Genomic DNA, 24,900 nt, shown 5'->3' on the forward strand with positions numbered 1-24,900 from the left:
GACCAGAAGGAATTCCTGAGTGGTTCTTTTGTGAATGAAACATGCATGAGGCTTACCTTGCTTATGGAATTTTTAAAGTATCCCTAATGACCTTTCAGCGACCTCCTCCTACCTTTGGCAGGGGGAGTGGGGGTTATCATTCTTAAGCTAAATTTGCCAATTAGATGAGATATTGCTATTTTTATACATTTATTTAGAACAACTAATTTAATACCTTTGTTAATAGATGAGACAGTCTTCAAAGGAACCAAATCAAAAAGATGATGGAGTTTTTAAGGCTCCTGCACCACCATCCAAAGTGATAAACATTGTGACAGTACCTACTCAGCCCTACCAAGATATGGTTACTGCACTGAAATGCGGAAAAGGAGACAAGGAAGTAAGCAGCCATGTACAGCTTTACTGCGTGTGGATAGAATTTTGTGTGTTATCGAGCCTTTTAATGTCTTGAACACATATTAGAACCCTGGTCCTCAGTTTTGAACCATGAACTTACCTACTACTACCAATGTTTTACAACATTTCTTTGTTGTCATCTAATAAACTGTGCACTTTTAAATAGAGCCCAGGAAGCCCATAGATTTAAATACACTACTTCAGAGTTACAAAAGAAGTGGACTTATGTTTTCTTGGCATTTATATACTGTTGTTCAGGATGTGAAGCACTTCAGTGATGTGGTGAATTTAGTAAAAATCAAGAGTTCACTGATGACATTGAGTACTTGTTAAGTGTCTTAAAGAGCCCTCAGCCTCTAAACACATGTTGCCTTAGATAATATCTTATTTTTGTATTTGGTAATTGTATGCATGCTCTTTCTCAGTAAAAAATTCTAACTGGGCAGAACCAAACATTTGTGATTTTGTTGTTATAGTTGTAGGTTATAGCCAGTGATAAGTTAAAATGTGATTGATTTCTTTTAAGGGACCTGATTCTACATGGATAAAGGGAAGTTGGATGATATAGCCTTTTAAAAGGATGGAATAGGATTCAGCTTCCAGATGCTTAAAAGAAGTGTTACGCTAAAGAATCTTTTCAGCTCTTTCTTACTCCAAGTTTTACATGTACAAATGATAAATTTAATTGTAGTATGATTTGATTTGAATCATCTTTTACATAATATAATGGATTTAATATCTTGATTTGATTGAATTATCTAGACATTTGGAATATGTCCAATTAGATATTATTTATAACCTTTATGAATCAGAAGCATTATGAAAGGTAGCTAAGATTATTTTTGCTTTTAATTTAATGGTAGTAATAATGTAAGGAATACACTGAAGGTGATCATATTTTGTTTATTTTTTTTAAATATAATGTGCCTAATCACATACTATGCATCAATAAATTTTTAATACTTTGGTTTTCCCATTTTTTTCTTTTATTGTGATCTGTATGGGCAATGCTTTGATACCACCCACCCCCACCCCACCGCGTGTCCTTTTGCTTGTTTTGGTACTATGCAAACATAAAACTAATGCACTAGGTATTTTCAGTCCCCTAACCTAGTCTCTTTTCTTCTAGTGTTATGAGCTTGGCTACTAAATGTGCCATGCCCAGTTTTCTAATGTACCCAAGAGCACATGGAATGCTAGCTGTGTTCTTTAAAACCTTGGATGAGTCACAGCATCATCAGGTATTGAAGTTCCTGGGATTGAGAAGCATAATTTTAAAATCCTACTTTATTTGGCTATTTAAAAAAAAAAGATCATTCATCTAGAAGTATTTCCTAATTATGGGTTGAGTTAGTCTAATTTGCTAATTATTTAGAGCTTAATTCTGGAAGTTTTTTCTTAATAAATTTTGTAAGGTTATTTTCTCATAACCTTTTTTCCCTTAACTGGTCAGTTTATACTATTAAAATACTATTTAGTTATCATAGCTAACATACCATACTGGAGATTTAACTCTGTAAGTATTGATTTTCTCTAATGAAAAAATATTTTTAAAAAAATGTATTACTAGCTTTTGGTATTAAAAAAATAGAAAAAAAGCAAAAAGATACTAACAATTTTTTTTTAACATCTGTCTGGATGTTGAATATAGGATATAGCCCATTATGAAAAAAATCAATTCCTCATTTTCATTATGACTTTGACACATTCTCTTAAAAGTAAAGCATACATATAAAAGTTGGGTTTAACATTTTTGAAATGAGAAAAAATCATTAATAATCATGGTCAGTAGTGGTATTTTGACATGGCTTTATTATATTTTTGTTCAAGGAAATCTCCCAAGGCCTATGGCATTTTAATTTCCCAAAATAGTTTGCTCTGTAAGCATTTAGTTACCTAGTCAAACTTTGAGGATTCAAAGGTTAAATCTTTTGATAGTTAATTCTGTTTCTGTGCATTGAAGTAAGTGTTAAGTACAGAATATCCCACACGTTAGAATATCAAAACACAGAACTTTTTGCTATATTAATGGTTACCTACATCACCTTCAGTACGTGCAGATTTTATTATAAGCAGAGGGTCCTAACTCTACCTGATCTGAAAGATTTTGAGAGGATATTATATTAATGTTTTTCTAAAAATTACTTGCTTCAGCCAGACCTGATAGGTTTATTGTAAAGAAATGAGTCTGAATATGCTGATTTGAGCTGTCCTAGTTTTATATATTGACACAAACTCAGCTGTGTTTATTTTACATAAAAAATAGCTGTTTCTGATATAGATTTTACATTTTTACTATTGTATTTAGTTATTGATTTAAAACTGAAATTTGATGTTACTCTATCTTAAAGAACACAGAGTGAAGGGTATTTTAACATAGGATTATATATAGCTGAAAAAATATTTTGTAAACTCATTTAGCACAGAATGGCCCCCAAAACATGTAATTCCACTTAAATGCCCCAAAGCTAAAGCATTTATATAGGGAAGTTCTGAAGAAAGGAAAATTTTAAGCAACGGTCCTCTATTTGTGTGTTTATCAAATTCACATTTCCCTAGAATATTTAAAGAGGGAGGTTTTACTGAATAAAACATTTTCAAGGTTTCTAAAATATGAACAAATTTCAAAATGATCATATCTCCTGAAATTACCAATAATTGCTGAGTTTTTTTTTTTTGTCCATTGAAGAATACTTCCCTTTGTGCAGCTGCCCTCATGTACTTACTGAGTAGATGCCTTTTGAACATGGATCTTGATAGAGCTAGCCTAGATCTAATGATCTGACGTTTACAACTGGAGCAAGATGCTTCTTCAGCTAAGCTGCTGAATGAAAAAGACATGAATAAAATTAAAGAAAAAATGTGAAGACTCTGTGAAACTACACGACAAGAACCTTGACCTAGAAAATATAATGATGGGTTCCTTCATTCCATTATAAAATGAAAATTACTTTCAGGAAGTTTTTAGTCACCGTTGCCATGTGGCTTTGGACAAATCATTTAACCTCTTGGTTTATAATTAGCAGACTCTTCTGAGGTTTTGCTCAACGTAATTCTGTTCCTTGCCTGATACTCCCAAACTGGTCCATCAGTATTTAGATTTTTTTTTCTCGGTAACGATTTTTATTGCATTTTGCCTAATCCTCTTCCCTTGTTTGTTTGTTTGTTTGTTTGTTTGTTTGTTTTTAATGTAAGTACATTGAGGCTAGTAGGAATCTGAATTCTTACTCTTTGTAGGTTTCAGGGATAAAGATTCAAGGGATTTTCAAAAGCCATTTTCAATGAGCATTCACTTATTCCAGAGTATCTCAGGATGTCTGATTAACCACTGCAAGAGATCAAGACTCAGAAGGAAGATTCCTAGGCACCTGCCGTTCTCTGGAGCAATGTCTCTTACCCTGGGGTCATGGCTGGGGCTACCCTTATGCTCAGTGCAACTCCCCACGTTAAGAGGACTATGTTGCTTTTGGTTGATTTTTGTTCTACTTTCTTCTGGCTTCTTTAAAGCTTGTCCTAAAGATTAATAGGCCAGTAGAAGATAAGTGGTCTTGTCATTTAAAAAAATATTTATATATTCCCAACTTTCATGTATTTCCAACATCTAAACTATATAAGCATTGGTTTTTCTCCTGCCCACAAAACTGAAGACTGCAGGATTTGCCTCAAAAGTTGCAGAATTCCTTGTGTTAGCCACATATGACAGGGTTATTGCCGTGCTTAGTTAAGGTAAAGTAGGGAATAGATTCAGGTAGAGTGGGCTTGAGGGGGAAGGTGAGTCACCATTAAAAGGCAGGATACAAAGTTGGCATGTACTCAGTACTCTCAGTTACTAAAACTAGAAAAGCGCTCAGATTGTAGAGAAGCAATGCTTCTCCCTCACCAAACTCTCTGTATGCTATTTTAAAAATATATTTTACTTTTAAAAGTTATTTATTTGAACATTTTTACACATATTAATTTTTAGTGCTCTAACAGACTTTTTGAGCCTATAATTTTTATTTGCTGCATAATTGAATAAATATACCTTTATTAATATTTTATCTCCCATATTGTTGAACATTTAGATTCTTTCCAGGCATTTGCTCTTAAATAACATAATGATAAACTTGTTCCTTGAATTTTCTCCATCATCTGTTGTATTTATTAGGATGTTAAATGCCATTATAAATTTTTTATATTGTGTTAAAGAGTTAACCACATGATTAAAACCAAACACAGTTGCTAATGTTAGGATACCTCTTTTTACACCACCACTCCACTTCAACTATTCTTGAGTTTTGTGTTTGTTTTAAATCTTACAATACACATTGCTTTATACAGCCGGGCCCCTTGCCTGGGAACAGTGGCTCCCCTGCAAACCTCTGTTGCTGACACACAGAAGCAGGTTTCTTCTTTCTTAACTTCCAGTTAGAGTCACCTTGATGGGTTTGAAATGTGTTCTGAAACAGAATAAACTCAAAGGATTCTGTTAATCTATTCTGATCTATTTAGGAGGCAACAGTGTTCATTACGTGACTTATGTTACTTGTTAATTAACCAGACTGGAACATCTTTCTTTTTACAAATTGAATGATGAGAGAGTAACGAAGACCAAATATTTTACAACACAGACCCTTCAGTTTGACTCTTTTTACAAAGCAGATCCTTGAGTTTGACTCTGAAATACCATATTTTATTTTGCAGCAACTTCTGGTTTAAGTGATAGTGAAATACTTACTATTATTAGCAAGTTTTGAATTTTAAGTAAATTAAAATGGAAATGAAGAGTTGTTTCTAAAAATAATACTAACCGTGCTTAGGTAATTTTTTTTTTATTCCACATCATTGTTGGTGAGAAAGGCCTTGACTGGGGAGAAAATGTAAATTTCATGCCAGTCTCTTGTGTAGAGTTAATGAGAATAGTGTGGAACTGTATGCGAATGGATGGGAGTGTCTGAGGCTCCTTTTAGTGTCACGTACTCTTGCAGTCTTTTCTTGATGTTCTCCCCTGACTGACTGATGGGCTGTTTGCGTCAGCAGGATTTCCAAGCCACTGTCTCATTGACTATGAGTGTCCTGCCTTTTGTCTTACCGAGGAAGGCTCCTTTGCTCATTCTGAGTTCTCCAGAGAGGGTTTGGCTGAGGGCTGCTCTTGTTAGGCTGGTGCCTTCTACCAGTGGGGGTTGAGGAGATTTGATGACTAATGGGAATAATCATACTACCTCCCAGCTGTTTTTGAGTAGGGTCGTCTTGGGGTGACTTTCTGGATTGGAGTAAATTCCCCCCCAAATCTTGTACATTCAGTCAAATATAAGGATGAAAATGTATTCCAAAGCTTAAAAGTTTTTTTCCCCCTGGATTTTGGAATTCTGTGACCATTGTTTGCTTCTGCTAGTGAGGATTGTGGAGGATTTAACAAGCTCATTTTTCACTGGGATTTTAGCTAACTCAGTGAAAAATGAAAAGGAAGGCAGAGAGCTTTGTTTTACTCCTGACGTCACTTGGCTTACCCAGATTCAGCTGAGTCAAAGCGTGGTAATGAAGGTAGAGGCCTTTTCTCCAGGTGCACCTGACCTTTCTGAGAAGTATAGTTCAGGGAGTCATAAGCAGAGCCTGTCTTAGGAGCACACTGATGGTTTTGAGACGAAGGGTGGGCGTTTTAGCTCTCCCTTAATCATCCACTGTTGGTTTCTCTAGGATTAAATTAACATTTATGTACATGTAGGCTTCTGTTTACCTGAACCCCTGGCCTTTTGTTAATTGAATTTAGTTTGTGAGATTCTGGACCTTCTGCACTGTGGGAGATGTGGGGATATGGAACATGATACAGTATTCTGTACTCTGAATTATGTAGTTTGAAAAGCAATATCCTAATCTAAAAAAGTTTGTCCATTTGTTCTCTTTGCTATGGAAGACCCTATGGTTTGCTTGGAGGTCAGCCTACGTAGCAGAGGCAGAGACTGGGAGTTCAAAATTTGTAGATACTGACAGGCGTATGCAGCATAGATAAACAAGATTACACTGTACAGCACAGGGAAATATATACAAGATTTTGTGGTAACACACAGCACAAAAAAATGTGACAATGAATATATGTATATCCATGTATAACTGAAAAATTGTGCTCTACACTGGAATTTGACACAACGTTGTAAAATTATTGTAATTCAATAAAAAATTAAAAAGAGAGAGAGACCCATTTCCACTGCCAAAGCCCTGGCTATTTTCAAAGACAGGGAAAGGATGCCATGAATGCCAGCTACAGCACTTTAGTTGGATGAGTTTCATAATTAATGTCTCCTTAAGCAAAGACTTCTGTTTAATTTGCCTTTCCAGACCATTTGGTAGAAATTGCAGAGGCACGGGGAAGACCAGTGCATCGTCATTGGTAGTCAGTGAGTACAGACAAGGAAGTGCTGGCTCCTTTATTTAAAGGTGGCTGTTTTCTTTAAGCACTTAAAAGAGATTTGGTTTTTGTCTAGTGAGTTGTGCTATAGGTGCAGAAGGACTGCCTTTGGGACCATTCTAGTAATTATTATGGTTAGTACAAGTTCCTCCCTCCATTCTCGAGTCTTTTTTTAATAAAAATGTTATTTTACGAAGGTACCCAGCCTTGGAGAGGAGATGAAATTTGGATAAATATTTTTCAATTTGTATTTGCAGGGGCAGATTAAAACCATTCATGTAAGTAACTGGCTCATCTGGAGTTTTCCATCTTTTTTGTGTTCCTGCATCCTGTGGATAATGGACCATTCACTCCTGTTGATGCCTGGGGACCTTGTCACTCTGGCCTGCTCTCACTCTCTTTTTCTTCTTCATTCTGAGCCTTCTGCAGGCAGAGGAGGTCAGGCAGGTACACGTGCATTTGGGAAGGAGGTGGTGAAAAAATATGGACTAATGAGCTCTTCTGACTTTGGATTCAGCACTTTAGCATTGGTGCAGTAGGTGAGGTTATTCTTGGAGCCCCAGTTTGAAGATTGCTGTGCAGAAACCCAGCTGTGCCGCTGGCTGCCAACACTCCTGGTACAAATACTGTCATTTGCTCTTGAGGCAATCTGCTATTTCAGTCCTAGATGCAGTTTTGTCATCTGCTGGGCAAAATAGTAGAGAAAAATATCTTAAGTGGTGGCATAATCTTCAGTTTAAAAACTCTTTAGCAATGTTTCCAGTAGAGGATTTGTTCAGCGTGTCTTCTTTTCTCCTTTCCTTGGCTTGTAAACATAATCTAAATTCATTTTTTCTCACTTGCCTGAGCCACGGTTTCCTTTTGCTGACTCTGCACCCACACAAAGGAAAGATGGAGACTTGAGAAACATTTCTTTAAAATCACACTCTGTGAAGGCTTGGCATACCATGTTTGGTCTCTTGATAAGAAACTAACTCACCCAGAAGTTATTTGGTTAAAAAACACACTACTACACCACGCTTTCCCAGCCGTAGTCTTCCCTGCCCGGACGGTGAGTCATTCCGCCTTGCGAGGAGCAGGGAAGAAGGCCCCTCTATTGCCTGCAGAGTGGGGGCTCCCTGAGGGTTTGGGAGATTCCAGAGACCCTGGGGGTGGAGCCATGCTCCATTGTCTCAGGATTCATCACTAGGACTTCCCTAGAGAGGGAAGCGTGTCCTCTGGGAAGTACCACATTTCCTTCTGTTTTTGTGGCTTTCTCATTTTTCCCCAGCCTGATACTTAGTAAGAAACCCATTTTCCAGTATGATTCTGTGCACATGTGCACACACAAGGTGCGACAGTTTTACAAAATAGACAAGTTTCCTATTTCATTAAGAAAAAAATGAAGCTGGCCTCATTGATTGATTTCACAACTTTATAGATTATAATTGAGTTTTTAGCCTGAGAGCTTTCCCACTTTTATTCTTTAAAGACCTTCACATCACAACAGCCTTGAATTTAGGGGAGAAGCGGATGCAGCATATGTGGAAGACTGGCCCTTGGCCATGGGATGGGGAGGAGGGTTCACAGATCACTTGGACACACCCTGAAAAGAGCCCCTTTTTCGATTGGCCTCATCTCAAACATGGAACTTGTTAAAGGTGTGCACTAAACACTTCCAAAAGATGTTTGATGTGGTGTGAACCTTGATGTGACAGACCAGCCAGGATAGTTTCGCACTTACCTAGGCACCTCTGTCATACAGATTTTGCCTTCAGCCCATGGGAATTGCCGGATGGGATTTCATGCTCCTTTCCTTCTGCGTTAACCTGAGTCAGGCTCACTTGACCTCCTGTCAGCTCCGCTGTGTGCAGAGCCTTGGATCCCATGAAAGTACATTGCACTGTTAATTTCCTCAAGCAAATGTGAAGTCCATCTCCACCCTGTGTCAGAAGGCTTGTCAGAAATGTAAAGGAATTTGAGGTGACATCAGTGATTGACAAGACATGATTACCCTTTCTCTGCCAAAGCAGGAGCCATGGAAGTGGGTGCAGTCAGGCTGCAGCAGGGCTCCCCCCACTGAGTCCCTGGCTGGCTTTTTGGTATCTGGGGCAGTGATCTTGTAAAGCCTGCATTGTGAAGTTGGTTGTGTGTGTGTCCAAAGGAAATACTACATATTAAATAGGAAAGCAGGGGTGGAAAGTTCCAGGAAATTGAAAGGTGAGGTTGACACGTCCTCATTCACTAATGATGCTTCTGCTTTTCTTTCTGAAAAACAGTGGTGATTTAAAGTTTGATCTTAGAACAAACTGGCTCTTATCCATAACCTTATATTTGTAAACATCCTTTCTTAGCTACTTATTAAATAAAATCATACCAATAAGTAGCCTTTTATTATTTGGTGTTAATGACCCCAAAGCGCCCTAACACAGCATTTCTCAAACTTGCCTGTCAGATGAGGTACTCGTTAAGAATATTCTGGGACTTTGCCCTCATGTTGAACCAGAATCTGTATGGAATAACACAGGTGAGTGATTTTCTTAGAATCTGAGAACTGAAAGAAATGTGGGGCATGGAGCTAGTCCCGGTGTTCCCAAGCCTGGTGACTCTCACTGTTATGACCTAATACAGGGAGTCTGGGCCCCACTCCTTACCTGCTGGATCCCAACCTCTGTGCCAGGGGCTTTAGGGCTTTAGTTTTCAACAGGCTGGTCATTAGTCTGGAGCGGTAACCCACTCATCTTTTCAGATTCCTTCAGGAAAGGGAAATTGACCCAATGTGATTGGTTATTGGGCTAGAAAATAGCGGCACAAGAAATCCTCTTCTGACAGATATTGATCGACTCAAATAATATTCACATTTCAGGTCCTTAGCATGGGGAGATTCAAGATGGGGGAGCAGGGCCCCTGCCCTTGAGGCACATGTATGTTTATCAGCCTTTCTCAAAGGATGAGTTTGGGGGTGGCATGTGCCCTGCTACCCTAGCTCTCAGGTGGGCGTGTGCCTGGGTGGGGTCAGAAAGCAAAGGGCGCCTACTCTCCTTCTCTGTTGGCTACTGCCTTCACTTGGTTTTCTCTTAACAACTTGATGAAATATCCCTAACATCTAGAAAAGCACAGAGGCGAATATAATTAGTAACCACGTGCCTCCACATGGTTTTAACAAATATCCCCCATCTTGCTGGAAACCTTCCTGCCTCCCCAGAGTCACTGATCCAGAGGTGGGGTGTTGGGGGCTCCTTTTCTTAGAGAAGCCTGCCCCCTGCTTGGCTTACTGTGTGGGTCCATAAATCCTACAGAGTCACATCCCCTTTACATTTATATAAATGCTGTTAATGGGTATCATTAAGCAACTTTTTTTTTAAGTCAGCATTGTTTTTGAAATTTGTGCATTGTTACCATGTGACCTGACATGGCCCCGTACTTGTGAGTAAAATCAGGAAATTGAAGCCAGACAGATTGAAAACCTTACTGGAAAACATGCAAGAAGATGTGGTTGAGACAGTTTCTGTTGAAATTTTAGTATAGAACATTGTCATTTATGGGGAAACAGTTGATGTGAATTAGGCACTATTTTGAATAGCCCAGTGTCAACTTAATGAGAATTAGTTGCATGTTGTCTGAAAAGTTCATTGTTTTTATTTACTGTGGGTGTAGCTACTGCAGTTTGGTTCCAGACAAGTGAAAGTTAAGATTTGTGGCATAAAATAGGAAGCAGAGGGAGGCTAATTAAAGTTCTGTTGATGATAAAAGGATGACTGATCAAGGAGCAGCTGGCTTCCCAATTTAAACACAATTTGTCCTATTATATGAGGACAGCCCTCCGCAAGTTCTCAAGATTGTCTTTCAAAGGTGAAGGAATGTGTTTCAGCAACAAGCGTGAACACTGTTACACTCTATTTTTGTTCACCTTTTTGCCTTCAAGTATCATGTCTCCTGGGTTTACCCAAGATGAAGGAAGGGGGTCACAAAACCCGGCTAAGGTTTTCAGTGGTGCTCAGTCCACTCCACCCACTTAGTACACCCTGGAAAAGCCTAGCTCCCTTTCTGCTTTCTCCAGGGAAGTGCCCAAGCATTTGATTGTATTTTGTATCTTTTTCTTATTTTTCCCAACACCCTCACCTGATGGACTTTAAAATGTTGGTGGCCGGGCCATAACCCAGCAAGGCCCCTGTCTTGCCTAACTAGACCGCCGTGTGTGTGTGTGTGTGTGTGTGTGTGTGTGTGTTTGTGTGTGTCTGTGTGTAGGTGACGGCTGTGTGTGTGTGTGTGTGTGTGTGTGTGTCTGTGTGTAGGTGACGGCTGAGTCCTGCTCTGGTCCTTGAGCTTCTGGCTGAACTTATTTTGCTTGATTGTGCCCTGGATGACTTTCACCTTCAAGTGACAGCATCTCTTGTTGCTACTGCTAATAATGGTTGGATAAACATTAAGGCCCAGTGCCCTGGATATGTTTTGCCTAAAAAACATACCACCACTGGGTTCTCTTCAAATTGGCGCTGGGTGAGGACATGAGGTCACATGGCATTTGACTTGCCTGAAGTCAGAGGCTAGACGTGGGCTTGACATTTTGTATTTACAAGTCTTTTGCGTGTTTATCTCATTTTAATCCTTATAAAACCCCTTTGAAGTGATGATGATTATCCGCATTTTGCAGAGGAGGTGATTAAAGCATGGAGAGTTTGTGATGCAGCCAAGGTCACATGTTCACTAGGTGCCAGCAGTGGTTAGAATCCAGGTTTGTCTGACAACAGGCTTGTGTTCCTCAGCCACTATGATCTACTGGTTTTGTGTAAAACTACCATCAAATGATTGTTTTTTTCCATTTCCTGCTTAAGAAAAAGAACTATTGTTTCCTGGAAAAACAAAAATCTTAGGATATAGTTTGTGACTTCATCTTATTTGATTATGTAAGTATCTATATGTGTGTATGTGTGTGTGTCATACACACACTTGGGAGGAAATCAATGTTTTGAATGAATGCATGAAAAAGTAGTAAGTATAGTTCTCCCCCCATCAAGGAAGTAGCTTCATTCTGATTTTATAAGTTATACACGCTCTTTCTTTTAGCAGCAGCAAACAAGACAACATATAGCTAGAAAATAAAAATAAAAACCCCCAGTGCCTTCACCATCAAGAGACATCATTATATTCATTGAGACTGTCTTGTAAAAGAAATAATTGACCATAAAGATCTCACATAACTGGTAATAAAGGTCGCTATTTATTTTAGCTACAAATAGCATGAACCAGAGATTTCGGGGCGTCATAATTGGCATTCATTGTCACGTGTTGTATATAAGTAAACTATCCAGTCCTCGATGCTGTTTTTGCCCAGTCTGGTTCTGCAGTAGATCTGCTGCACAATGTGCTGATCTGGGGAGCCCGTGTGCAGGTTCCTGTCCTCCAGGCTCTGTTTCCAGGACCCTGGAAACTGTCCCCCTGCTCACAGCGCAGTTGACACAGTGTGTGCTGTCACGGCCAGGGCTGGAGTGTTTTCCTGACCAGTGTCTCAGGAATCATAGTCATTTTCTTCATTCTGCTGTCTTCTGAGCAAATCAGCCTACCACACTCTCCTATCTTCTCCTCCCCTTCTCTCCCTCCTCCTGTACATTGCTTGCCTGCCTTCCTCTCACAGAAGCATTTAGGAGGTGGAAGAGACCTAGAAATGAAATTTGAGTGGGCCCCTTCTCCCCTGGTAACTCTGCCGTGTGTATTTTTGAAGATACTGATGTGGGCTGTTGCTGTGAGATGTCGGGAGAGGGGCCCGTGCAGGCCCTGCTTCATCCTGAGTAGCCCGGCCTGGCTTGGAGAGCCTGCATCTCCTTCATCCTTCAGAGAAGAAGAGGGCACGGTCATGGTTCACAGAGCACCTGGGCTTCCCAAGGTACCGGGGACAGCTGTGGTCTTCGCTAGGAAGCTTGGGCAGGCTGCAGCTCTTTGGTAGCGTGCCCTTCTACCCTGGGCACCATCATAGAATCTCACACGTGTACTCTATGCTTTTTGAAGCAGTTGTATCCATTGCAATTCCTCTATGAGGCAGTTAGGACAAGCATTATTTTCCCCACTTTATAGACAAGAGATACACAGCATATAAAATTGCCCTAAGTCACACACACAGACATAGAGCCACACCTAGGTCTTTGACCTCTTGACCACCGTCTTGCCGTCAGACAGGCATTTCCCACAGTGTATGCCGCTAAACGTTGGTTTCACAGTCTGGTATGTCAATAAGTGTCAGAGACGTGAGGGTTCATGTTATCACACCCACAAAGCAAAATACATTTGAATTAATGAAGGGTGCTGTGTTTTGCTTTGCTTTCCTTTGTATATTAACATGAAGTTAAGTGTAGTAAAGGCTCAAAAAATTACAAAGTTGGAAATCCTGTCAGTGGGGCCAGAGGTCCCAAGTGTACTTCCTCAGTGAGCTTTCAGCCCAGGAGGAGCCATTATTCTGGAGGATATGTTGGAGATGCTTTCCTAGGCCCAGATGTGCTGTCTTGTCCTGGGTTTACTTTGGAGGTGCTCCAGGAGACCTCAGTGGTTAGGGGAAAACTGAATCTTCGGAGACCTGCAGGATGAGTGCACATAGACAGTGGCTGAAGATGCTTCAGGAATGGAGACTACCCTGGGAGTCCGGTGGGAGCCTGGACCTTGGGAATGCTGTCATCATGTTATTGTCAGCAGTTCAGCAGGAACTCTGTGGAGTAGGATTGTAACCAGAAGACAGGATGGTTCTCCATCAGCAGGATCAGCATTCGAGGACCGGTTGTCAGAGCTGTTAGGTCAAGATTCATGAGCTGTAGTGTGAGTGACAACTGCACTGTATGGCAAGGATGGACATGAGAAATTTGGACCAAGAAGAGCATGCTGCTGCATCTTGGCTGGTGTTGAACCAGGCACTTTCCCGGAGTGAGGCTGTGCGTATTGACCTCCTCTGCCCCTGCTCTTCTTTACTATTTAATATTCAACTTTGCTGCTTTTGTTACACTTACCATGGGGAGGGGGTGTTTGGTGAAGGTGCGAGTGGCAGCTTCTACCTCCATTTCATTTGTCAGCCCTCCTACTTCCTTTAGAAGAAGCAGAACTTTGTAACAAAACTCTTACGTTGAAGTAAGTTGTTCCAACCAGGCAGAAATGATTTATTATTTTGCATTGAAATCTCAAACAAAGGAAGCAAGTGCAACTTCTCAGAACTGACCTTGGCCATTACAGTTGATGCTTTGTCTTTTGTCTTGTCTTTTCTTAAATTGCCTTGCCTTGCTGGGTCGTATGGTAAGTCTATTTGAGTCTTTTGAGGAATCTCCATACTGGTTGCCACAGTGGTTGCACCAAACTGCATTCCCATCAACAGTGTAGGAGGTTTTGAAAGTTTGTACCTTTTGACTCCCTTAAGCCATTTCACTCACACCCCTACCCTCTGCTTCTGGCAACCACCACTCTGTATTTATAAGCTTGTTTTTTCTTCTTTTTAAAATTTTAGATTATACATTTAAGGATGATCATGTGATTTTTTTTCTCTATCTGAATAATTTTTGTTAGGATAATTTTCTTAATGTCCACTCATGTTGTTGCAAATGGCAAGATTTCATTCTTTTTCATGGCTTAATTATATACACACACACACACACACACATACACATATGCACACACACATGCGTGTACACACACATACACTTTATATATTACACATATATATATACACATACACAATTAGATACACACACATATATATATATATACACACACACATATACACACATACACATATTTACATGTATATTTACACATACCTACATATCTCCCATTCTTTATTCCTTCCTCTGTGGATGGGCATTTAGGAGGTTTCCACATCTGGGCTGTTTTGAATCCTGCTGCTGTGAGCATGGGCTGCAGATACCTCTTCCAGATCCTGATTGTAATTCTTTGGAAAATATACCCACAAGTAGGATTCCTGGACCATATGGTGATTTTATTTTTAATTTTTAAGGAACCCCCATTCTGTTTTTTATAGTAGTTTTATCAATGTACAACCCCACCAACAGCGCATAGTGTTCCCTTTTTTCCACATCGTTACCAATACCAGTTCCTGTCTTTTTGATAAAAGCCACTCTGACGGGTGTGAGTGGCATCTCACTGTGGTTATGATTTGCATTTCCCTGATGGTTAGTGCTGTTGAGCATCTTCTCATGTACATGTTGTTTACTTGTACATATTCTTTGGCAAAATGTCTGTTCAGATCCTCTGCCCATTTTAAATTCAATTTTGGGGGGGTTTTGATGTTGTTGTTATTGGGCTGTAGGAGTTCTTCATATATTTTGGATGTTAATGCCTTATCAGACACATGATTTGCAATTATTTTCTCTCATTCTGTAGGTTGCTTTTCCATACTGTTTTGATTAGTAGAGCTTTATAGTATATTTGAAATCAAGTCTCATAATCCTCCAGCTTTGTTCTTCTTTGTCAAGACTGCTTTGGTTATTTGAGGTCTTTCATAGCTCCACACCAAGTTTAGAATTGTTCTATTTTTGTGAAAAATGCCATTGGGATTTTGATCAAGTTTGCATCAAATATGTAGGTTGCTTTCAGTACTATGGACATTTTAATAATATAATTTTCTAATCCATGGACACAAAATATATTTTCATTTACTTGTGTCTTCTTTAGTTTCTTTCATCAATGTCTCATTGTTTTAAATATAAAGGGTCTTTTACCTCCTTGGCTAATTTTAGTCTAGGTATTTTATTCTTTTTGATAAAATTGTAAATGGGATTGTTTTCTTAATTTCCCTCAATCTGGGTTTGTCATTAGCCTATAGTAATGCAATGCAGCAGATTTCCATATATTGATTTTGTATCCTGCAACTTTAGTGAATCCATTTATTGATTTTATTTAACAGGAAGATATAAATTCTAAATTTACCTAAAAATATACTGAGCAACAGCTCTCAAAGTTAAAATTAGATCTAAAATCATAAATGGAGATTTAAAAAACTCTCTCAGTAACTGACAGAACAAAAATGTCAGTAATGCTATAGAATATTTATGGTATAAATATTCCATATATTTAAACATTTACACATAGAACACTGCATCCAACAGTCATAGAGTAGTTTTATCCTCTAGTGCACATGGAACATCTACCAAAGTTGATCACATGCTGACCTTAAAAATGTCTTATCATAGTCTTAATAACACACTTGACAAGAATATTACCAGAAAAAGGAAAATTATGGAATAATCCACCTGATAAATATAGAAACATAAAGCTGCAAACAAAATATTGGCATATCAAATAAGGCATATTTTAAATAATACAAGTTAGCTTTGTCCAAGGAATAAAAGGTGGATTTAAGATTCAAAGTCAATCAATATAATTTACCATATTAAGAAAGAAGAGCAGAAAACTACATAATTATAGCAAATGTGGGGGAAGAATCTCATAAAATTTAGCACCTTTTCATTAATAAAAACTAACCCTAACCCTAACCTCCTACACTGCTAGTGGGAATGCAGTTTGGTGCAGCCACTGTGGAAAACAGTATGGAGATTCCTCAAAAGACTAGGCATAGACTTACCATATGACCCAGGAACCCCACTCCTGGGCATATATCCAGAAGGAACCCTACTTCAAAAAGACATCTGCACCCCAAAGTTCACAGCAGCACTGTTTAGAATAGCCAAGACATGGAAACGGACTAAATATCTATCAGCAGATGACTAGATAAAGAAGATGTGGTATATTTCTACAATGAAAGACTATTCAGCCGTAAAAATGACAACATAACACCATTTGCAGCAACATGGATGTCCCTAGAGAATGTCATTCTAAGTAAAGTAAGCCAGAAAATGGAAGAAAAATACCATATGAGATTGCTTATATGTGGAATCTAAAAAAAAAAAAGATGAAGAATAAAGAAAGAAAAAGACAAATGAACATAAATACAAAACAGAAACAGACTCATAGACCTAGTATACAAACTTGTGGTTACCGGGGGGTGGAGGGTGGGAAGGGAGAGACTGGTAGTTTGAAATTTGTAGATACTGACAGGCATATGTAGAATAGATAAACAAGATTATACTGGTATAGCACAGGGAAATATATACAAGATCTTGTGGTAGCTCACAGTGAAAAAAATGTGACAGTGAATATATGTATGTTCATGTATAACTGAAAAATTGTGCTCTGCACTGGAAATCAACACAACAGTGTAAACTGACTATAACTCAATAAAAAAATTTTTTTAAGAAATACTTAGTAAAATATGGACAAAAGTGAATTTCCTTAATCTGAACTATAGTAACAGCAACAACAAAAAAAATCTCAAGGAATCATCATATCTGATGATGAGATACTGATGTCTTCCCCCTGAGATTAGGACTGAGACAATTACCACTTCTATTTAATTTATAATGAAGGTCTTACTCACTGTAATAAATCAAGTAAAGAAAAAATATATAAAACCAGAAATAAATAAAACTCTCAACCCCACAGATGATATTGTTTATAAAGAAAATCCAAGAGTGAATTTACTAAAGTTGCCTGATACATAACATAGAGAAACAAATTGTATTTCTATATGTAGCAACAAAAAATTACAAAGTAACAATTTTAAATAATAGTAGTCATATTCTCATCAGAATACAACAAATAGCTAGGGATAAATCTGTAAAAGACACGTGAAACCTCTACAGAGAACACTACAGCACATTATTGAATTAAAAGATTATCTCAGTGTGGCAGAGCATCCTATAATCACATATTAAAAAAATTCCGTATTGTAAAAATGTCAGTTCTTCTTAAATTCATCTACAGTTTCAATGCAGTTGCAATAAAAATCCCAGCAGGTATTTTTTAATGGAAATTAATAAGCTGATTCTAAAATTTTTACAGAAGTTTAAGTACCAAGAATGACCAAGACAATCTTGACAAATTACCATAAAGAGAATAGAGATAATAAAATTAGAGAATATACAAGTGTCAATACTTACAAAGTTAAACGATTGGGCAGTTTGTGCAAGAACAGATAAATAGATAAAAATGCTACAATTTTAGTTTGCTCCAGCTTCAGGAAGCCATTTGATTTGTGATAGAAAAGTAACTCTGGGAGGAGTTCAATGACTAAGTCCATCCTCTTGGCTTTATATTCCCTGCTCAGCAACCTGGGGTAAACTGGTAAGACTGGCTTGTCTTCTATAAGCTCATAGCTTGTATGTGAAAATAAAGCTAAAAGACTGAGCATCTGAATTCATTGGATCACTTTTGGTAGAAGCAGTGGATGGACAGAAATCTATGTGTCATTTTCCATTACCTTTTTATGTGGAAATAATTGAAACTTTTCAGTAAGTAAAGTTGAAAGTATTGTACAAAGAAGTTTATACAGTTCATCTCAGTTCCCCAATTGTTAAGATATTACCACTTTTTATTTTAATATCCTCTCCAGTTTTTCCCTAAATTATATAGCAAACATGCTGTCTTCTTACTTATAAATATTTTAGTGTGTATTTATTTCCTAAAACCAAGGACACTTTGTAATGGGTTCAACTGTGTTTCCCCCAAGTCCATATGTTGAATCCCTAACCCTCAGCGTGACTGCATTTGATAACACAGCGATTAAGAAGGCGATTAAGATTAATGGAGGGCATAAATGTGGGACCCGAATCCAAAAGGACTGACATAAGAGGAGGAAGAGAGAGCAGGAGCATCCATGCTCACTGAGGAAAGGCCTTGTTGGGGGCACAATAAGATGGATGTCTGCAAAATAGGAAGAGAAGTCTAACAAGAAATCAGCCTTGCTGGCAACTTAATCTTGGACTTCTGGCCTCTAGAACAGTGAGAAATTAAATTTCTGTTGTTTATATCTGTCCCCAGTCCCCGGGGCTGCCTCGTTCCCCATCCTCAGATGAAGGTCTCTCCTCCTGCTACCACGACACCACCTCCGCCTGCACAGCCCCGGCCATGGCTCTGCCGCTGCGGCCCCTCTGCGCCCCAGGCCAGTCTCCACGCTTGCGTGCCTGTGCTCGCCAATCCTGCCTTCTTTCTTCACCTGAGACTGCCGCTGCCTCTCCTTTCTGCAGCCATGGAGTCCTCCATTTTTGCCTTGGTGCCTGTGTTCGCCCAGCTGAGCAAGTTCCAGAATCTCCTCCCAGCTGTTGGCGCAGCCTCCTTCATTGCCATCCGTGCCCAGCACCCGCACCACAGCCATGTCACTCCTGGTGACCCTGGGGCTGGACCTGGACAGGACCCTGGTCCCAGCTAGCGGGCTGGGCTGGCTCATAGACTATGGGAACCCCTCCCCGGCCCCAGCCCCCCTGGGCCCCTATGAGGTCCTTGGGGGAGCCCTGGAGGGCAGACTTCCGGGTTAGGGAGATCCCCTGGTAGATGATGGCTTCCCTGAATGGATGACCGAGCTGGTCGACTTAACAGCCCTTTCCCCATTGAAGCCCCCTGGCCCTCAGGTGCCCTCCCCTCATCTTCCCAGATCTGGAAGCTACGCTTCCCTCCTATATAGGAACTTGAGCAGATGGAAGACTTGTTCCTTGATGCTCCCTCCTCCCACCATCATCCCCAAATCCGAAACCGCTGCTGCCACCGCCCCTCCCCTTCTCACCTTTGACCTCCCCCAGGCCCCTGCCCTGGATACCCTTGACTTGCTAGCCATCTACTGTTGCAGGGAGGGTGGGCCAGGGGACTCTGGGTTGGCAACCCAGCCCCCATCCCAGCAACCCCTTTGTCCACGTCCACCCTCTCGCCCATCCCCCTACCCCAATCCTGCCACCGCCCACGGGGACCACGAGCAAAGGAGAGGGACCAGAACACATCAGCGGCTCTGAGGTACCTGCCAAGGAAGCGCCCAGAGGGCGAGGCCCTGGAGGGCGGGTGCCAGGGGCTGGAGGCGCGGAACCGGAGGTGAGGGAGACGGCTGAGTAGGCGGAGTGGGAAATCCAGTATATCAAGGGGCTGCTCATCTATGTACAAGGCTTGAAGCAAGGGGACCCGGAACAGCTAACCAGGCAGGGGCTTTGTGCGGTAGGGGGAGCTTGTCTTCCGCTCTGGCTCCCTTGTCTTTCTGGGGCTGAGGTGGGAGGGTCCATCCCGCTGTCATCCCACTGCATCCAGCTTCCCGTCAAACCCCTCCCTCCCTCCTCCCACCACCCCTTTCTCTCTTCTCTTTGATCCTTGTCTCCTCTCCTGTCCATTCTGAATTGGCTCCCCTCTTCTCTCCCCAGAACCAAGGCATGTTTGGCCTCAGTCAACATGTACATCCTTATGAACAGCTGAGGAACAGAGCCCCACAGGGAACCTGGGGAACAGGGGAGAGCTTGGAAACTTAGTCTCCCAAACAGGAAATGAGTCCAGGAAGCTCTGCAGAATGACGATGCATAGGAGGACAGGGGAACCATCTGAGGACTAAGCCAAGAAAAGTTTTAAGAATGGTGCCCATAGAATGTAAGCCAAACAAGCCAGGTGACCTTGGGGAACTACATTTGGGGGATGGAGCCAAAAGGTGGCCAAGTTCGCAGAGCAGGTGGATATACAGGCAGATGGGGAGGAGGGCGGAGTGGAGAACAGCCTTAATTGGTGACTGGGTATTCATTTTAGCTCTGGGAGGAAGTCAGTGTTTTGTGAAGGTGTTGGAGGAGGGGCCGCATCAAGGTGAGGGAGGGGCAGGGACTGACCCTTTTTGGGGAATTGTGAGTGGAAATAAAATGAAGCATTTCCTCTGAAAAAAAATTCTATTGTTTAAGAATTTGTAATATTTTTGTAATATTTTGACAGAAAATTGTGACAGTACCAGGAGACTAACACACTCCCCTATTACAGCACAGCCATTAACATCAAGACATTATTAGTATTCATACAATACCACTATCTAATCCAGACCCATTCAGATTTTCTGATTTCCCAGCCTTGTTCTTTATGGCAAAAACAAAACAAATAAACAAAGCAAATAAAACAAACAAAAATGGGCTTCTCTTTTCACCCTTCTGTTTCCATTCCAGGATCCAATTCAGGATCATATATTGATCTATTTCTCGTATGTTTTTAGTTACCTTTAATTTGGAACGATTTCCCTAATATTTAATTATCTTTTATGATCTTAACATTTTTAGAGTTCTGGTCATTCATCCCATATAATTTCCTTTGATTTAGGTTTGTTTTATATTTTTGTATGATCAGATTCAGCATATGCATTTTTGGCCAGAATACTAGAGAAGTCAACCTGTGGTCTTTTCAGTGCAGCATAACAAAGACCAGTGATATTCATGTGTCTCTAACTGATGATGTTAACTTTTATCACTTGGCTAAGATGTCAGCGAGGTTACTCCAATTTAAAGTTAATTAATAAGTATTTTTATTTATTAACTGATATGTGTAAGTACTTTATCAATTAATAAGTAATTAATCATTGTTTTCTGGGGCAAAACTCTGACACTATGTATAAACTCTGTTTCCTCAAGCATTTATCCACTAATTTTAGCATCTCCTGATGATCTTTCCTGAATCAATTAATATAAATAGTGATTTTCTAATCTATCATAGAAAAACTAAGCAAAGAAATGGAGGATATAAAAAATCAAATAGAAATTATAGAACTGAAAAATACACTAACCAAAATAAAAAAGCCACCAGAGATGCCAATGATCAATATTCAGAATTACTATCAGAGGGCAAATAATAACGGAACTTGAAGACAGAACAGAACAGTGAAAATAACCCAAACTTAACAAAAGAGAGAAAATAGACTGAAAGAAGTTAATAGAATCACAGGGAACCACCTGTAGAAAAATAACAAAAAATTTAACATTTGTATCAGCAGAGTCCCAAAAGGAAAAGGGAAAAATGTGGGACTGAAATAGTTTTCAAAGAAATAATGGACATAAATTTATAGGTACAAGGAGCTGTGTGAACCCCAAACAGAAATACATATCAAGACACACCAGAAATAAACTTCTGAGAACTACAGATAAAGGGAAACTCTCAAAAGTAGTAAAAGAGAAAAGGTGAACTAATTACAAGGAGGAACAGTGGCTATCTCAATTGAAACCATGGAACCCAGAAGGAAGTGGCACACTTTTAAAGCAATGAAAGAAAAAAATATATTACTCCAGATTTCTACATCCAGCAAAGCTGTCCTTCCAGAATAAAGGTGAAATCAAGACATTCTCAGATGAATGAAACCTAAAAAATTTTGTTGCCAGTAGAGCTGCTTTTAAAATTTCCCAAAAGAAGTTCTTCAGGCAGAAGGGAAATGACACCAGAAGGAAACTTGAAATACCAGGAGTGAAGAAGGAATCATAAAAGGAGTAAATATGGAATGCAACACAACTAATATAACATTTCTTCTGATACTGGGACTTAAGAAGCATCACACCTTCTGCTTTCACTCTGTTAGGATCTTGAGGCCTCCAAGTTTTGCAGAAGTTCACACTAGCTTTCTAGAAGAGGAGAGGCCTCCTTGGGGCACACACGGTGATGGCATCAATTTCTAGGTACATGAGTAGGATGCTTTGGGTGTTTCATTTCCATTTAAGCCACAGAAGTGACCCCAGGGAAGACCAGGAGGAAAATCACCAAGATTTCAAAACCACAAAATAGAGAAGTAATAAATCTTTGTTGTTTTAAGCCTGTTTCAAATAATTCTTAAGAAAATAAAGATAAGCCAGAGATTTCATGAGAATATTTCCAAAACACATATCTGATACAGAACTTATATTCAAAACATATAAAGAACACTAATAATTCAGTAAGAAACCACTCAGCCCAATAAAGAGGTGGGGGATATTTTTCTATCAGTACTTCAACATAGAAAATAAATGAATGTCAAAATATATATGAAAAGGTGGGTAAAATCATTAGATGTGGAAATTAATTGCTACTTAGTAATAAAGTGAAATCAACTACTGACACATACAATAACAGAGGAATCTCAAAAAGTGCAGAGTTAAACAAGCTAGACAGAAGACTACATATTATATAATTCCAGTTATATAAAATTTGAAAGCATAAAAGATTAATATATGATAATGAAAACCAGAACAGTGATTTTTCTCTCTGGGTGCAAGGCAGTAACTGGGAAAAGAGAGAAGCGAACAGTTTTTGTTGTAGAAATGCTGTGTATCTTAATTAAGGTGGTGGTTACATAGGTGCATACATTTGTCAAACCCATCAAACTTTAAACATACCAACTGTGTTTTTTCAGTAAAGGTAAATCACAGCCCCCAAAAAAGAGAAATGGAAAAAATAAAGGATAAAACAAGCTGAAAATGTTAATATAAATTATGAGCAAATACATAATTTTTCTCAAAATATAAAGTACTTACAAAAACTGAAATCAAAGTTTGTTATTTATAAAGACAATCTTCTAAAACAAAGCATTATTCAGTCAGTCCTTGAGCAATGTGGATTTTAACTGCATGAGTCCACTTATTCAGGGATTTTTTTCAGTATTAAATCCTACATTACCAAATGACCTGAGGTTGCTTGAGTCTACCAAAGCGGTACCACATATGTGGAGGAACCGAGTATATGGAGGGCCAACTCTGAGTTACACACAGACTTTTGGCGGCAAGGAGGATTAGTGCCCCTAACTCCTGCATTATTCGAGGGTGAATTATAATCAACTTTTGAGTTGTGAGCATATATTTGTGAAAAAAATTACCCATTGTTAAACTCTTCCTGCTAGTCTAATGGGAGGAACAGTGCATAGTGCAGAGATACTTACAAGCTAACTGCAGAATTTCTCCCTGACTCTAATGTTCAAATAACTTTATCTCTTGTTTGATAACAGTGAGGAAACTTCCAGAAAATATAGAGTGTTTTCCAGGGGTTGGTGTTTTTATTGATAGTGAATTGTAGTGTATTTATTTATATATGTGTGTGTGTATATATATATATATATATATATATATACACACACACACACACTTTTATATCCTGTATTTTCATAATGTTTAGATGGAAACGCCAATGTAGGATCGCTGGGGTCAATTTCAGTACTGTCATGAACATATATTCCACTTGCTCAATATCTCTCTGAAGAAAGATTTTTTCTTACAATAGAAGTTTTGTTTAGCCAATCACCATTTCCTTATTTCTCTTGATGATTTCAGTGATATCAAAGAATGCTTTGTTAAGAAAGACCAACTTTGTTCAATTATAAATTATGGCACAACATATAATTCTGTGTCCATCACAAGACATAATGATTCAGATTTATGATTATCTTATAATATTGAAATAATTGTATTATGTTAAGGAAACCTATTTGGCTGAATCAAAATTTATGTGATGTTAAGGACTGTAAAAAGCCAGCCAAGAAGTCTCAGCAGATTACTGAAATCATACATGGAGAGGAGGATAATACCGTATCTGTGAATTCTGGTCATTAAAAATGTGTTTGCCTAGTGCTTCCAGGGCCACTGAAGGAGAAAAAACCCTGGAGGAACAATGAGTGGGTTTTTATTAGAAAAATGCCCCCTTGGAATAATTGCCAAAGTGTTCACAGTAGCTGGGGAGAACACTCTGCAGGCCACCAGATGGAGAAGGCAGAGATGAAAGACACTTCGGGTGCTGTCAGCCCTTCGCACCCACCATTTATACTTTGCTTTCCCTTCCTGCACTTCGCACAGCCACTCAGGGTGCTAGTGACAAGACTTATTTCAAGCATGGAATAACCAATTCAATAAGTCCTCACAATTTGACAAGCAACCCACATGCGGACCACACCCTTCCCCTTCATTCTACCAGGACCAGGCCATTATTAACTCCCTATTTACAATGGTTCCCAAATTTTGCATACATCAGTATCACCTAGGCGGCTTGTTAAAACACAGATTGTGGGACTGCACCTGAAGAGTTTCTGATTCTATAGGTGGGACTCGAGAATTTGCCTTTATAACAAGTTACTAGGTGCTGTATTGCTACTGGTATAGGGACCACACTTCGAGAACCAATGTAATATTTCATTCCTTTGACATCATTCCAGTTCTCTTCTGAGAAGAGTATGTCAATCTTTCAAGAAGATTAGCAGTGAGGGAACAGAAGCTGAGGAAATAATAGGCTGTTTTACATCCAGAAATGAAGTGGAATATAATTAAATAAATCTAGCAGGAAGTAGGCTCAAGAGAAGGGCTTGTTAG

The 24,900-nt window shown here is 39.3% G+C and overlaps 1 pseudogene; it reads left to right on the forward strand.

Moving 5' to 3' along the window:
* Positions 1 to 18,960: 18,960 nt before the first annotated feature.
* Positions 18,961 to 19,766, forward strand: LOC140699699 (cyclic AMP-dependent transcription factor ATF-5 pseudogene; annotated as a pseudogene).
* Positions 19,767 to 24,900: the final 5,134 nt, after the last annotated feature.

The sequence above is a fragment of the Vicugna pacos genome, chromosome 11 (assembly GCF_048564905.1).
Source record: "Vicugna pacos chromosome 11, VicPac4, whole genome shotgun sequence".
In the NCBI taxonomy this organism is placed as follows: domain Eukaryota; kingdom Metazoa; phylum Chordata; class Mammalia; order Artiodactyla; family Camelidae; genus Vicugna; species Vicugna pacos.